Genomic DNA, 18,386 nt, shown 5'->3' with positions numbered 1-18,386 from the left:
GGCTGCTCCTTGACTCCCTGTACTTAGGTTCCCGCAATAACCCTGGGTCTCAGTCACTTTCCAGGTCATTTCTTTGGTATCTCTGTGTTATCACCCACCTTCAGTTTAGAGTCTGCTGGGGTGTGGCTGCACAATGTACAAGCAACAGCTTGTAATTTTTTTTTAAACTTTTTTTTTCAACATTTATTTTTGGGACAGAGGGAGACAGAGCATGAGCGGGGGAGGGGCAGAGAGAGAGGGAGACACAGAATCGGAAACAGGCTCCAGGCTCTGAGCCATCAGCCCAGAGCCTGACGCGGGGCTCGAACTCCCGGACCGCGAGATCATGACCTGCCTGAAGTCGGACGCTTAACCGACTGCGCCACCCAGGCGCCCCAACAGCTTGTAATTTGACTCTTGGAAGCATAAGACGCTATTGCAATGAAGAATACTGAACCGTATGTTCTTTAGGCTGTCATCCATTCAAAAAAGAGGAGGGAGACTAACTTTCTCCTGCAAAAATGGCACACAGGTAAATCACACTTTAAAACTTTCGATGCTATTCTATCTAGATCTTAACATGTGTGGTAGATTCAGGGGTTTATTTTGTCTTTATACTTCTTATCTCAGATATGCACTACATACATCCTTCAGCATATATTATACATAAGCTACATTTACAACCCATTTTAACGAGATTCAGTAGTACCCACCTTTTGTGACACGCAGTGTGACCTGGGACAGAACATAATCTCTCTTTACTACAGCCTCTTTAATTATAAAATGAAGATAATGATCCCTTCCGACTGGGAGGACAAAATGTGTGTATGACTTTGCACATACGCTGAAAAAGTTGATAATCATTATTGCATTAAAAATGCCCTGTTACCAGCTACTTTGTACTGTCTTTCCACCAGCCAACATGATGAAGGGTTGGTTAGAAGTGATAGCTAAAAATGGCAAAGAAAGTAAAGTAAAAGTGGAGTTTCCTTCCTTTAAAAAATCTTTTTATTTATTTTTTAAAGATTTACTTATTTGTTTATTTGTGTACTTTCTACACCCAACATGGGTCTCGAACTCACAACCTGGAGATCAAGATTCGCAGGCTCCATCAACTGAGCCAGCCAGGTGCCTCTCCTTTTTTTTTTTTTTTTTAAGAGATGTGTTTTTTTTTAATGTTTATTTATTTTTGAGAGAGAGAGAGAGAGAGAGAGAGAGAGAGAGAGACAAGCATAACCAGGGGAGGGGCTGAGAGAAAGGGAGACACAGAATCTGAAGCAGGCTCCAGGCTTTGAGCTATAAGCACAGAACACGACTCAGGGACAGACAGTGAGATCATGACCTGAGCTGAAGTCTGACAACTGACTGAGCCACCCAGTGCTCCAAAAGATGTGTTGTTTTGCTGTTTCCAAAATTAATAATATCTGGTTTTGTAATCCCTTGAACTGGCAGAACCTAATTGGTCAGCTCAATAATCTCACTCCCTAGGAAAGCATCTGGCATCTTGTTATTTTATTTTCTTTATGTAATACACATCTGTCAAGTACCTACTGTATTCCCGGCCACATGTCAGGCACCTGGCAGGCAGTCAGATATCTTACTGAATAACTAAATGAGTGAACGGACCTTTGATATACCACGTGGCCAACATCTGTCATTGAAATGTCTTAGCTTAGTTCAACTGAGGATGTTTCGTTAATTTTACATATGAATATAGAAATTTTATAATACAAAGTGGTAGAGAATAGAATCTAAAGTATATTTTACAGTATACAGCTTTTACAGTAAATTTTTCTATTTTACAAACTCTAGTTATTTAAAATACAGCACATGAATTGAAACTGAAAGCAGGAAAAAAAAAAAGCATTCCAATACCTAGAAACAATCTCTGTTACTGTTGAAAGTATTTTCCTTGTCTTCTTATATGCATATTGTGATCTCATAATTATCAAGACAATATATAAGCATTATTTTATTCTTTAGTGTCAATATGCCCATGCCTTCATAGAAGGCATATTTTCTGTTAAATGAAGGAGAGTACTTCCAGACATAGTAAAATGTACCTGGGCTTTAAAGAATTTGGTATAGAGAGATATAGTGCACTTTTTATACACCTAATAAGTTTTGAGCATTTCTAATAGAATGGATTCCCATCTATTTTCTCTGCCTTTGTTTCATTCCTGTTTTGGATCAGGGGAATGGACTGATTAACTCATAAGGTCCCAACAGCCTGCAGATTTTACAATGTCCAGGGCAGCTGGAGATAGTCACAACACGTTGATAAATAGAAATCCTCAACCCCAATGGGAACGTGATCTTAGACACATTTGGGAAATTCGGGCTGGTGGCAAATTTTTCGAGGATTCCTAATTTTGGTTTCAGGGCTTGGCAACCTTTCATTGAACACTCCATTATGCCTAATATGAATTTAGGATTAACATTAATGAAGACGAAAACTGAGAGGAAATGTCGAACACCATTTTGCTGTTTGCTGGGGCAGGAGTAGGAGCGTACTGGAAGTGTGGAGGCCATAACAATGAGACCTGATTTGAAAATGTGACATTGTATAAACAAAGAGGAAAAATCCAGTGTAACAGCTGCTTGCGAAAAGACAGGCTAAGGTTTTCTTTTGCTAGCACTTTTTTCATTCTCCAAATAAAAATCAATTGCTCTGGGCTCTATTCCCTTCTCCCAAATATTCTCTTGGTTTCTGTTGTTATACTCAAAACACTGGATGTAAAAAAAGAAGAAGAAAAAAGCCACAATTCACATAATACACCAAACTAATTTCACTTGGAGGGTGAACTGAATTGGAAAAAATCTCATTTTCTTAAGAAAACTTTGTGTCTCGTAAAGTCTTTATGTGCTTTGGAGGAACATGCCTTGCCCTACGGAGATGCCTGTGTCTTGCTGTTGAGGCATCGAGAGAGAAAGGAAAAAAGAATAAAGAAAACAGCTTTTCTACAAAGTGCAAAGGCCTAGACATGTTAATTCCATCATTTCCCCATTATTTCTTGGTTGATCAAGCATTTTTCCCTAAGCAAATTCTCACTTATCTACTTTTGTTGTGCCTCTGCCTATGCAAATTACAACCTGCTTTTAATTATATGGGGGCCCACTCTCAACACCTGATGATATTGGCAGTGAAACTAGAAAGTGCATTAAGCAGCTTCAGTGGGATTTTATATGCACCATAATGACCTTTCGATATGAATTTTTAGCCAGGAAAGAAGGATTTATACTTTTCATATTCTATAGGAAGTTGTTCTTTGTTATAAGATGTCACTTGCAATCTGTAGTGACATTTGACTAGAGTTGTAAAAATGTCATATTTTACCATTGACAGATCCAGTCTGTTCTCTCTTGTCATGGGATAAGGGGCTTTTTCATGCATATATATGACAGCTTGAGATGTTCTTTCAGTTGGATTTTCTTTCCTTTGGTTATTAAATATTCAGAATGTTCATTTTGTACCAGAGCCTGAATAATATAAGATTAGTGGGAAACCTTTGTAGGAGCTTTCATTCTCATTATTAATATTAATCATGATGTATGCTGCACTCACTTTTCTACTTTGCGAACTCAAATGTCAATAGAATAAGCAAACGTCACCCTCCCCACCCCACTCTGGGAGGTAAGGACACAAAAGCTTCGGCGCGAAAACAAGAAAAATTTTTATCTTAGTTTTTAAAACGATAAGAGAAGGAACAAGAGCCCAACTTCATTTCTCCTGCTGAACAGAACTTGGCCAATGGAAGCGAAGCTCAAGAAGTGAAAAAAAAGTCCCCCAAGTAACACAGGTTGGAAGTGGAAATGGTAAAACTGAAACCCAAGACTTTTACACCCACCCACCCACCAGGTTTTGTGGACATGTAATTGACATGTCACTTGACACCTTCTTGACCTGGAGTCCAGCAGGTGCTTCCAGTATCTCACACCGATTTGATAGAGTTGAATTAACACCATTGCTGTGTGGGCTACTTAATGACAATTGAGTTTGGGAATCCCAGCCATCACATTCAATCATTACTCAGGATCCACACCGTGGCTATATCAAATAATCGAAAATACTATTTCCCTTAAATAGAACTAAAAAAATGTCTAACAGATGTAGCATATTCTTCATCCTATCAATGTTCTCACATACACTTCTACTACAGCATCTGTTACATGCATGAGTGAATAAATGAATGAAAGCTTTCTCGTTTTATCCCAGACATCTCGTAGATTCTCTAGTGCCTATGAATATGAAACAAAAAGTTTTGGAATAGGGGGCGCCTGGGTGGCTCAGTGAGTTAAGTGTCTGACTCTTGATTTTGGCTCAGGTCGTGATCTCAGGGTCAGTGAGATTCAGCTCTGTGTTTTTCGGTGTTGACAGTGCACAGTCTACTTGGGATTCTGTCTCCCTCTCTCTCTCTGCCCCTTCCCTGCTCGTGTGCTCTTTCTCAAAATAAATAAATAAACATTAAGAAAGGATTTTTGGAATAAATAAAAGTTAGGTTACCTGGTGCAATGTAACTAACGGCAAAGATAATAAAACGGAGTAAAACGGTAAGTCTCTCGTTTTGTTTAGTTTAGAGTGGTGGAAACAGTAGTGTCTTCAGAACAACACAGAGTCATTGGCATTCACCAGCACTGTGACTTTAACTATACTGTGTAACTAAAAGTGTCTTCCCTAATCAGCCAAATGGAGATTATAAACTCTGTAAGATAGAGTTAATGAAAAGATGAAATGGAATAATATATTTAAGTTTTCTGACACCAAGAATGCTCCGCACATATTAACTATTATGAGTATAGTTTTTACACCTGAGCTTTAAACGCTGACACACTTCATGTTCATGTCACAGGTCCCTTACATCTCTCAATATGCACACTGACCTTGGATAATTTCGTCCATCTCATGCCTACAGTGATCATCCTTCTGGTCACGGTGCTCACTTTCGTTTCTGAATGTTACTACTGGGTATTTCATTTCTCTTTGGATGCCTTTCCTTGAATGACCCCAAAGAACTTTAAACCTTTTAGATTAGTATAATCTAGAGGCCAAGAGTCTTTTTACCACACTTAGTGTAAATATACGTATGTGCTTCTGCAAAAATGTTAATATTCCTATGAATGGGGTGCCATCCCAGACACAGATGGGAGCGCTATAATAAATGACAGGTTTGCCATATGAACAACTGTGACAAGAATTTTGAAAAGGCATTGTGAACTTAATAGCTTTTTATTAGGTTGTTATGGAGATTAGAATTAATTCATGTAATGCATATTTTTTTAAGTTTGTTTATTTATTTCATTTGAGCAGACAAATGAGCAGGGGAGGCGCAGAGAGAGGGAGAGAAAGATAATCCGAAGCAGGCTCCATGCTGTCAGCACAGGGCCCGATGTAGGCTTGAACTCACAAGCAGTGAGATCATGACCTGAGCCGAAAACCAAAAGTTGGACACTTAATCAGCTGCGCCATCCAGATGTCCCGTGACTGACACATTTTGAGGAGTGAATACATTTTAGCTTTTATTATGATATCCAGAGTTGAACTCATTCCATGTATGCTCAAATTATTTCTCCTGCGTTCCCTTAGCCCGATGTTGATATCTGCCATCTTCTTGGTTTCTTGGAGCATTTGTAGTTCATCATCAGCGTTCATTCCCACTGAAGCCCACTCCTGTGCTACCAGCCACAGAGCGAGGCCAAATGTATTTGATAAATATTCTCACTCAATGTTTTCAAATGTTTAATGTCTCCATCATGACTCCTGTCTCTTAAGTTCGGGTCGCATTGCAGATGTGTTTCTAAACATCTTTTTAAATTAAAAATTTAATATGCACATGTGTTAAAAAAACCTGATACAAAAGTGAAAAAATGTGTTTCCCATCCCAGATCTCTAGTCCCACTGTCCAGATTCCCACGCAACCAACTCTGTGAATATTGTTTATGGGTTGTCTCACACATACATACACACACACACACCCATCAGCATTTTTTGTTTTTACACAAAGCAAGACATATTTGTGTTATAATAACGACTTTCGTTCCTACAAGTACATGTACAAGTATGGGGACCATCATTCTTCCTACGTCTCTGGAGTACATCCTTGTATTGAATTGCACATTTCCTTAGCTCATCTCTACACTGGGCAATTAGATTGTTTCACTCTTTTGCTTTTGTAAATGAATATGTCACTGAATATCCTTTCATAAAATATTTATCATGGCTGAAAGGATCCTTATAATTTTCTAGAAATAGCACTTTAGTGTCAAAGGGTATATACAGTAAAAATTTTGGTAAGCATTCCTAAACTGTCTAAATGTATTGCAATAATTTATTTTACTGCAGTACATGAAGTGTTTATTTTCCCAACATGTCCAAATTTGGTATTTAAAAATATTTTTCACCAATCAAGAGGGTAGGAAATATGACATTTTTTATGTTTAAAAATTATTTTGCATTTTTTATTATGCTTATGGTTGTCCATCCTGTCCTAGATTTGTGAACTTTTCATGAGCTATTGATTTCTTATTAATCAAATTTTTTTGTATCTTAAATGAATCTGTACTTTTTTTGTCACATGCACTTCAATTTTCCACTAGTTTGTAAGTTGTCTGTCAGCTTAGGGTAATTTTTTTATGTAGAAATTGTACATTTTTATGTTGTCATATTTATCAATCTTTTCTTCTTTTGGCCTCCATATTTTGCATGTTAAAAAGTCTTCTCTACTCAAATTAATTTTAATATAAACTGTCTGTTTTATATTAGTGTTTTATAGTAATTGTTTCAAAATTTAAACCATTGATCCATCTAATTTATTTTATTGTGGGAAGAGAGCATATAATTCCATTTTTCACAATATTGTCTGATATGTTGAGTTCTTTAATTTTTTTTTCAGAAATACCCTGGCTATTATCACACATTTATTTTTCATACAGACTTTTAAATGACTGTTTCCATATTCCTCTCCCCTTTCCTATGAATCTGATGTTTATTCAAAACCCACAGAATTCCCCAAATAATTTTTTAGCAATTGTGATCTTTATAAGATTAAGTCTCTCTAGCCAAGACAGTATACCATTTTTATAGTCAAGATTTATTTGAACTCTTCAATAGTTTTCATATATTATTGTTTTGAAATGGAATTTTTTAGTATAATTCATGGTTGCTTTTATTTGTATCTAAGTATGTTATCAGAATAGATTTTGTAAGTAGATGGATGGTGAATTATCTTATAGCTCAATCCTAATAGCCTGCAGTAAAGGGCAGGGATAAATCTAACCAGCAGATTTTTACCATAGCTAAAGTTACTACACATGTAAGAGATAGTGTCACTGTTTTCAGTCAAATTGTTTTCAAGCAGCACTACAAATTGGTAGGACAAGTATTGTGATATGAATCTGCAGATACAGATTTATTTCCATTTGTCACATCTAAATCCATGATAATAACACGTTACATGTGGTACTTGCTATGCACTCAATCTTTTTATATAATTCTAGTTTTTCCCTTCATGATATAATCCTTTGCAGTTGTCACAAATCCTTCTCAAACTCCTCCCCAAACTTCCCTCCAATATGGCACTAGCTAGATCACATCTTACTGTGTTTCAAGTCAATATGTAGTTAATTTTCAGGTTTATTTTCTTATTACACAATGATTATCATAAGGTGAGGGCCCTATTACTCCTGCAATAGGGAGGAAAGCCTGCACAATTTAGCCATAATTTAAATATAAAATTTATTTTTAAAGATAATTCTTTAAGATGGACTCTCTCATTTCTGAAAGTGAAAGTATATAAATATTCTACAATTCCCTATTATTCTATTTTGATGTATTTTTATCCTGTATACTCTTTCTTAATTTATTTTTAAATGTTTATTTATTTTGAGAGAGAGAGGATTAGAGACAGTGACAGAGATAGAGAAGCCCAAGCAGGATCCGTACCACCAGTGCAAAGCCTGATGCACAGGGCCTGATCTCACAAATCTTAAGATCGTGACCTGAGCTGAAATCAAGAATCAGACTTTAACAGACTGAGCCACCCAGGTGCCCCTCTGTCCTAATTTATTAACATTTCCCTGTTTATGTATTTTAATTATCATTGCTAGCAAAGACTCCAACACAATATATATTTTCTTTGATCATCCAATCAACACTGTAATTTAATAGACTTCTAATTTATTGGAATATTATTATATTATATTCACTGTTTTTTAATAAGGGCATTTTTTCTTTTATATAATTTTTCCTAAATATGCAAGTTGAAGGTCATTGCGAATTATTGCACTCTTGCATTCTGTTAGCATTTATCTAATATATGCTTTCTCATTATTTTTCCTTCAATGATCATGGCAGCATCATCAAAATATACCTAAATTTCTGTTGATCTTCAGCAATTTTCCTCCTATAACCCTGTACTCCCTTTCTACTTCTTGATGTATATTTTTCATCTATTTAAATAAGGTGTTTTCATTACATATTTGACTATCTGTGCTTGCATCTGTATTATCTTTTCTTCTGGAGCTATTCATTTAAAGATTGTACATATATCTTCCTGCCTTCTTTATTGCCACCATTTAAGCCATTCTTTACACTGAATTAGGGATTATCTTTTCAAAATATAAATATATAAATCATTGACTTGAAACACAGACAGCTTGAATGAACTAAAATTTGTGTATTGGAAGCTATGAAAGAAAAAGTAATAAACAGATTCTACCACATTCTTCTCAAGTGCATATAGAACATTCTTCAGGATAAGTCATATGTTAGGCCAAAGAACAAGTCTTAATAAATTTAAGAAGATGGAAATTATATACCAAGGATATTTTCTGACCACAATGGTATAAAACTAAAAATAAATCACGAGAAGAAAATTGGAAAATTCACAAGTATGTAGAGATTAAAAAACTTGCTAGTGAACAACCAATGAGTCAAAGAAAAAAATAAAAATAAAAAATATCTTGAGGCAAATGAAATGGAAATACAAAATACCAAAACTTACGGAATGCGGCAAAAGCAGTTCTAAGAGGGAAGTTCATAAATGATAAATGCCTACTTAAAAAAAAGAAAGATCTCAAATACACAACCCAACTTTACACTTCAAGAGACTAGAAAAAGAAGAACAAAGTCCAAAATTAGTAGAAGGAAGAAAATATCAGAGATCAGAATGGAAATGAATGAAATAGACACTAAAAAGACAACAGAACATACCAATGAAACTAAAAGTTAAGGTTTTTTTAAAGATAAAATAGAAAAACCCTTAGCTAGAATTGCTAAGCAAAAAGAGAGTACTCAAATAACTAAAATTAGAAGTGAAGAAGAAGATATAACAACCACAGAAACACAAAGGATCCTGAGAATACTATGAACAATTACATGTCAACATCCTGCACAATTTAAAAGGATGAAGAAATTCATAGAAACATACAGTTAACCAAGACTGAATTATGAAGAAACAGAAAATGTGAACATGATTACTAGTAAGTAGATTTAATCAACATTCAAAAAACTTCCAACAACCAGTCCAGGACCAGATGGATTCATTGTTGAATTCTTCCAGATATTCAAAGAAGAATTAATATCAAATTCCTTCCCAAACTCTTACAAAAAAATAGAAGAGGCTAGAACATTTCCAAACTTGGGCTCCTAGGTGGCTCAGTCAGTTAAATGTCCAATTCTTGATTTTGGCTCAGATCATGCTCTCATGGTTTCATGAGTTCGAGCCCCACATCGGACTCCATCCTGACAGTGTGTGAAGCCTGCTTGGAATTCTCTCTCTCCCTCTCTTTCTCTGCCCCCAACTCATGCTGGCTCTTCCTTTCTCAAAATAAACAAATAAACTTTATATATATATATATATATATATATATATATATATATGGCCATCATTATCACTATGATACTAAAACCAGACAAAGACACTACAAGAAAAGGAAACTACAGGACAATATCCCTGATGAACACAGACAGAAAAAATCTCAATGAAGTATTGGGAAACCCAATTCAATAACACATTGAAAGTACCATACTCCATGATCAAGTTAAACTTATTCTAGGGATGCAAGGATGGTTTAACATCTGTAAGTCAAAAAAAGGTGATGTATTGCATTAACAAAATGAAGGATAGAAATCATATACTCATCTCAATAAATGTAGGAAAACCATTTGACAAAATTCAGCATTTTGATAAAAACTCTCAACAAACTGTATATAGATAGAATGTACCTCAACATAACAAAAACCATATATAAGGCCATAGCTAACATTACATTCAATGGTGAAAAGCTGAAACTTTTTCTTCTAAGGTACGTAAAAGACAAATATGCTCACTCTTGCCATTCAACATAGTATTACAAATTGTAGCAAAAGCATTGAGGCAAGAAAATGAAATAAAATATATTCAAATCAAAAAGGAAACAGTAAAATGTCACTATTTGCTGATAACATGATATCATATAGAAACCCTACAGGTTCCACCCAAATTGGTTAGAACTGATAAATGAATTCAGTAAAGTTTCAGGATACAAAATCAATATATAAAAATCTGTTGCATTTCTAAATATTAATAAAAACTATCAAAAGATAAGAAAACAATACCATTTACCACTGCTTCAAAAAGAATAAAATATCCAGAAATAAACTTAACCAGGAAAGTGAAAGACCTATACACTGAAAACTATAAGACATTGATTTTTAAAAAAGAAGACACAAATAAATGGAAAGATATTCTATGTCCATGAATTGGAAGAATTAATATTATTAAAATGTTCATAGTCCCCAAAACAATCTACATATTCATTGCAGATTAAAATTCACATGGTAATTTTTACAGAAATAAATAATCCTAATTTTTGTATGGAGCCATAAAGATACCAAGTAGCCAAAGTGCTCTTGAGAAAGAGAAACAGAGTAGGAGGCATGACAGTTTTTGATTTCAAAGCTGGAGTATTCAAAACAGTATGACATTGGGGCCCCTGGGTGGCTCAGACGGTTGAACGTCTGACTTCGGCTGAGGTCATGTTCCCACAGTCTGTGAGTTTGAGCCCCGCATCAGTCTCTGTGCTGACAGCTCAGAGCCTGGAGCCTGCTTGGGATTCTGTGTCTCCCTCTCTTTCTGCCCCTCCCCGCTCATGCTCTGTCTCTCTCTCTCTCTGTCAAAAATAAAAAAACATTTAAAAAATTAAAAAAAAACAATATGACATTGACATGAAAACAGACATATAGATCAATGGAACAATAAAGATCCCAGAAATAAGCACAAGCCCATATAAATTAATTTACAACACAGGAGCCAAGAATATACAATGGATAAAGTACAGTCTACTCAATAAATGGTGGTGGAAAAAATGAAAAACCAATGAAAAGAATGAAACTGGACCACTATCTTATACCATAGACAAAAATTAATTCAAAATAGATGAAGACTTGAACTGAAGCTATGAAAATATAAAATTCCTAGAAGAAAACATAAGTGATAAGCTCCATGATACTAGTCTTGACAATGACTTTTTTTTTTTTTTTGGATTTGACACCAAAAGTCAAAGGAAACAAAAGCAAATATACACAAGTGAGTTGACATCAAACTAAAAAAAAAAACTTCTGCAGAGCCAACTATCAGTAAAAATGGAAAGGCAATCTACAGAATGGAAGAAATTATTTGCAAATCATACATTTGCATATTAATGTCCAAAATATACAAAGAACTCATATGTTGCAATAGAAAAAAATAAGCAATTGGAATTTAAAAAGCACAGATGATCTGAATAGACATTTTTTTCAAAGAAGCCATACAAATGGTCAACAGGTGCATGAAAAGGTGCTCAATATCACTAATCATTAGACAAATGCAAATCAGAACCACAATGAGATTTCACTTCACACTTGTTAGAATGACTATTATCAAGATAAGAAATAATAAATACTGACTAAGATATGAAGAAAGGGAACTTTGGTGAACTATTGGTGGGAATGTAAATTGGTGCAGCCACAGTGAAGAATGATATGGAGTCTCCTCCAAAAAATTAAAAATAGAACTATAGCATCCAACAATTCCACTTTTTGGAATTTATCTGAAGGAGACAAAATCCTTATCACAAAAAGATATACACAGCCTCACGTTCATTGCAGCTTTATGTACAATAACCAAGATATGGAAACAAAGTAAGTGTCCATCAATGGTCGAAAAAATAAAGGAAATATGATATATATATGTATCACACTTATAATATATAATACTAATATAATATCAATATATATTATTATACATAACATAATATCAATATATCATATTATATATAATTATATTTTCATATAGGATTATTTTATATATGTTACTCAGCCACAAAAAAGGAAATTTGCCATTTACAACAATATGGATGGGCCTTGAAAGCATTATGCTAAATGAGCCAGACAAAGACAAATACCAGGGAATTTCATTGATATGTGGAATATATAAAACAAAATGACACTGAACTCATAGATAAGGAGACTAAATTGGTGGTTTCCAGAAGGGGAGCTGGGACAAAATGGGTGAAGTTAGTCAAACGGTACAAACTTCTAGTTACATATAAGTTCTAGTGATGTCCTATGTAGCATGGTAACTATGGCTATCATGTACACTGTAACACTGTAGGCTGGAAACTTGCTAAGAGAGTAGATCTTAAAAGTTCTCATCAAAAGAAAAAAATCTTTATGTTCGGTAATGAATGTTAACTAGGCCTATTGTGGTAATCATTCCACAATACACACAAATGTCGAATCATTATGTTATATATCTGAAATTGAGATCGTGCTATATTTCAATTATATCTCATTACAAAAAAGGTGAGTGATCCATGGGGTGGAGAAAAACCTAAAAACCTTTGAATTCTGAACCAAAATGTTCTAGATTTTTCTAGTGATCCTAGAAAGCATTGGGTGTTTTTTCATTAGGGAGCATGGTCATGGGAAAATGTAGGAAGAACAATCTGGTGGTGGTGTGGAGGAGCAAACACCTAGAAGCACAAAGACAGATAAAAAAAGTCAGGTGATGCAAAGATGGAGAGAAAAAAATAATATTTTTGAAGAATCAAGTCATTATGAAAGCATGGCTTTGTGGATTTTCATCTGAAAATTAAAAAAAAAAAAGTTCCCATGGAACAGTAAAATTCTAACCTAGTTTTAACACATGTTCCATTGTTTATTTATTCACTGAATTCCCATAATAAGAAGGTTCCATGTTCTATAGAAAAAAAGGCTAAAGAAAACATGGAATTTTACTCCTTTTTGACTAATACATTATTTAGGAAATGGTAACTGAAAGAAACACATTCACTTAATTTATTATGCATTTTTGCAACCCCACACACTGGGATGAAAAGCACATTGAGATAAAGGAAGAAACGTGGTTAAGACTTTCTTTTTCATTTTTACAAGCCCTAAACAGACTCTGAGCGATTTGAATTTTATTTTCTGAAGTATTTATTCCTTCTCTTCTTAAGTGAACTATATTTTTTAGATGCCTTGCTGAACTAAGTAACATGTAAATGAGGACTTAACAGTGATTTTCGAATTGAGAAACCTGGGTCTCCTACTGCTGACTCTATAATCAAGCATTATTCATTTAGAACTTTTCTGAAACAAAACTTCTAAAGTAAAGGTTATTAGTACATAAACATAATACAGGTTTATTATATGGATTGATTCAACTCATTCAATTTAGCATAATTTAATTCAATGTAGCTAAATGCAATAAACAAACATTAATGACAGCCTAAGAATTAATAGGAATATGAATTCAAATAAAAAGTAGTACTCATTACCACCCTGGCCACCAAGACTCACACCTGTGATGTAGTTTAAACAAGGCCACATCTAGTCAACTGGCTTTCAGGATCAGCTTAACATTTTATGATAATGATGGATGTCACAGAATTATCTTTAAGTTTAGGTAGTAACTTCTACTTACAAAAAAAAAAAAAAAACATTCTGAGAGTACTCACAAGAGAATAAACTATGAATGTACATGCCAGTCAACTCATTTACTCTGAGTAACATAACTAAACAGAGCCAGAATCTTGTGTCAAGTTTACCAGAAATTTTTATTCTATTGAAAGACTACTTAGGAAATGAAATAATGTAAAGATACTAGGTAAAGTAAAATTAAAAAAGACTCTTACTGAAATATCTCATGTTTTTAAAGGCATTTTAATGCCTTTAGTTTTGACAGGAAAATTAGAATACAAAAAATAATTGGTCATCTGGTAATTCCTGCAGTGTCTTGATTACAGACAGTCTATCCCAATGATCTGCAATGCATAGTAATTTGGTATTTTTCTGAGCCTGGAATTTTCATCTTTAGTGCTGACAAATAGAACTGCTTTGACTATGCTTTAAACTTTTTTTTAATGCTTCTTTATTTTTGAGAGAGACAGAGAGAGCGTGAGTGGAAAAGAGGCAGAGACAGAGGGAGACATAGAATCCGAAGCAGATTCCAGGTTCTGAGCTGTTAGTGCAAAGCCAGACATGGGGCTTGAACTCATGAACTGCGAGATCATGACCTGAGCTGAAGTTGCACACTTAACTGACTGAGCCACCCAGGCTCCCCTTGACTCTGCTTTTAATAACAAAGCATAGTCACATAGTGGTTAAGCATATTTGCCCTGATCAACTAGACATTAATTTGAATTATAGATCTAGAATTTGTTAACTGTATGATTTTGGACAGGTTTTTTTAACCTCCCTGAGCTTCTGTTTCCTCCTTTATAAACAGAAAAATTAGAAAGCTGCATCCTAATTTCTTGTCTGGTTTCAACGACATACAGTTTGTAATTTTTTAGCATGTGTTTGGAACAAAGGGCTCCACATGTTAACTGACTGCTTGTTATCTTGTAAAGCCAGAACAATAATGAACATGATTACAAGGAGACATATGACCTAAGAAAAGATGAACAGCTCTTCACAGTGAAGACCCGGATGTCTCTGTAAAGGGCTTGCACTCATAAAACCTTAGGTCTGTAAGTTGAACATGACTTGTAACTTAACTGAAGGTAACTAATCAAAATAGCCATGGGTTCAGGATATTCTTTGGTACCTACACCTATTTTGTGTGTATTACACATAGAAATCTAACCTTTCTCTCATTATTTAAGAAGGAGTTATAAAATGGGTCAATTAAATTCACTAAGCATCAGATATCCTGCTGTTCACCTTGACCACAACAAAGGCAAGCAAGACAGCACCCTGCCTTAAATGTTGAGCTCTCATCAGAAATGGTAACGACCCACTACAATATTGCAATAACAAGAGCAAGTGCAAGATTTTTTTTTGCCAACAAAGGGAACACTGGAAAGATCGTGTGAGAGGAAATAATGCTAACTTATCATTTAATGAGCTTAATTGAGCTAGAAGAATACCCAAGGAAGAAAAACGAGGAGACAACATTATGGGAGGAATCAAGGAGAGCTGAAAGCCTATGCTGCCTAGATTCATGGTGGACTTTCAGTCTGTTGGGTGGGGCGTATTGTAAATGGGTGAGGTCCTGAAGAGCCTCTCATACCAAATTAAGGAGTTCTACATTTATAATAAAGGCAAAAAAGAGAATCTGAAAAATATTAGCAGTGTGCAGATATGGGGAAAGTTGCAGTATACAACAAACAAGTAAGACTCTCCTGGCTAATTTTGAAAAAAACATCAGAGGAGTTATACTAACGATTAGAAAAGCATTTGGGACAGGAGAGAATGAGGAGAATGGGAACCATAATGTATAGAATACAGAACAAATTCCAAAAATCATACAATGGGTCATTTTACGAAATGTTTTTCTTATTGTGACCATGGGAGCATTTTTCCTTCTCCAGGTCCCATAATATAGTATTTACATGTAATGGAAAGAGACAGGAAATAAGAATTAGGAGATATGTGATCTTGTCTCATATCCTACTAATACTCTTGGGGAAGTCACTATTGTATTCAAATAGGAATGATAATCATATTCCACCTACTTGTACAAAACACCAATCCCCACCCTTACCTAAAAGAGGAAAAGAGATGAAAGATATGAAAAGAATTCTAATCATTTCAAATGGCAGTGAGTAAATACAAGGAGTTATTACTGTTGTGCGTGTGCGCGCGCGCGCACACACACACACACACACACACACACACACACGAATCACCTAAAAGTTTTGCTGTTGCCTTCTTGGAGCAAAATATCGAGGTGTTTATATGCGCTTTGAAGTGTATTGGTACATAATGATCAAGAAAGCTAAAAAAGAACAGGAAAGTCCAAGTTCTCAACTACACTATTTCTAATCCTAAAGTAACAATCTGCACTCATTTTCAAGCATCTTTACATAGGTATATGGATTAATTGACATGACAGTTTCTGAAATTAGACAACCTCTACCATATCCTGACCATTCCCTAGAGGCTGCTAAAATGGTGTGTGATTCTCAATGAACCGGATTGCTCCTCTCAGCCCAAGGAAACAGTTGTGTCACCTGCACAATAAATACAATGAAACTTCTTCCCTTGTAGACTTGGGAGGACCAAATTAGATAGTTACCTGCAATGTATAACCCAAGATTCAGGGTCTACATGGTAAGCAATAAATATAGATGGCATTGCTACCATCATTAGTTTCATGTTTTTGAATTATCAAATATCAAGCATGTTTTTTTATTAAGACATGTTTGAGATGAGTGAATTGAAACGCAGAAAGGCCAAATCATTTATTCAACATTGTATGACAGCGCTAAGACTGGAAACCATTGCTTTGATTCTACATCTAGGGCTGTACCTGTTATACCCAGGCAGTGGGAGAGACGGAAACACCTGCTTCTGGTAGGATGCCTCCTTAATATAGCAAATGTGCTACCAGAAGGAACATGCACATTTTCATGATAAATGCCACAACTTATCCCACGGACCCACCAATTGATCAGTATTGCTTATTTTGCTGTGTCAAAACATCTTGGGACTTCTTGTTTCACTTCACCTGGCTCTAAAACCCAAATGGACGTTTCAAAATAAATTTTCTTCAGTCTTACAGAGAGAAGATACCACATTAATCTGAAAAACAAAATGCAAACATAAATGTGGGGTAAAAAGATATCCTGCCCTGACCTACAGAAACAGGTTTTGGATTATGTGTGGCAAAAATTAAACTCTAAGATTAATGAAGGAAAAATGAGGTCAATCCTATTTATAAATATAGCTGAAAATCTTCTTGGATTCCTGGAGTGGAAATAAAATATGTGGGGCAATTCTCCTTTTGCTTTCCCCGTATCATCTGGGCGTTGTTTGGGGATCGGAGCTGGAAATGATATAGACAGTAAGATAACAAGAAACCCCATTCATCATTCTGATGGCTGTTTCACTTTATCTGTGTGTAAATTTCCAGTGATAGAGTAGCCTGTCTCTCTCTCTTCTCAGCCTTATAACCAATGCTTCAACCTAAGTAAAGTTCTTGTTTTTTTGTAATCAAGTTTCGGGGAACTGCATTGTTATTCATGTATTCTAGAAGAGGTAAGGTTTCCAATTCAGTAACACAATTCTATGGTAGCCAAAAGTAACTGAGCATAGCACCACAGTGGAATAGATATTTAAACATTTCATTGTTAGAATCAAGCAACTATTTATTAGCATACAAACTATGTTGATGCATAAATGCATGTGAATACATACCTATGAACATACATATGCATATTTAAACAGTATCTAATGTTTGATACTCCAGTGCAGTGTTTTCCAATAGAACTTTCTGCTGTGATAGAAATGTTCTATATCTGCACTGTTCAATATGGTAGCTACTAGCCATATGTGACTATACAACATTGAAATGTGCCCATGTAACTAAGGAACTGCAGTTTAAAAAAAATGTTTATTTATTTTTGAGAGAGAGAGAGAGGGAGACACAGAATCTGAAGCAGGCTCCGGGCTCCGAGCTATCAGCACAGAGCCTGATGAGGGCCTGGAACTCACAACCCATGAGACCATGACCTGAGCCAAAGTTGAAGACTTAAGTGACTGAGCCACCCAGGCACCCCAGAAACTGCAGTTTTAAGTTCATCTAATTTAATTAATTTTAATTTAAAGAGCCACATGTGGCTATTGACTACCATATTGTTCAGTGCTTTCTAGAAAAATCACTAACTCAAATTGACCTCAAATTAAACTGTCTTTGTGAAAGAACATGTCTTCTGGTATTCTTATAAATATCTTGTAATCTTGTACCTTAGATTCTTATAAATAATTGATGTTTTAAGGCAAAAGCCAAAATACACATTGCATATTTTACCAGTGGATACACTTATGTTTGGGGAGAATAATATCAAATTGGAGGGTTTTGTTTTGTTTTAATTTTTTTTTACACTGTATTTACTTTTGATAGAGAGACAGAACACAAGTGGCGGAGGGGCAGAGAGAGACA

This window comes from Acinonyx jubatus, chromosome C1, assembly GCF_027475565.1.
Source record: "Acinonyx jubatus isolate Ajub_Pintada_27869175 chromosome C1, VMU_Ajub_asm_v1.0, whole genome shotgun sequence".
NCBI lineage: Eukaryota > Metazoa > Chordata > Mammalia > Carnivora > Felidae > Acinonyx > Acinonyx jubatus.
The sequence above is the reverse complement of the archived record's forward strand: the minus strand, read 5'-3'. Positions refer to the sequence as shown.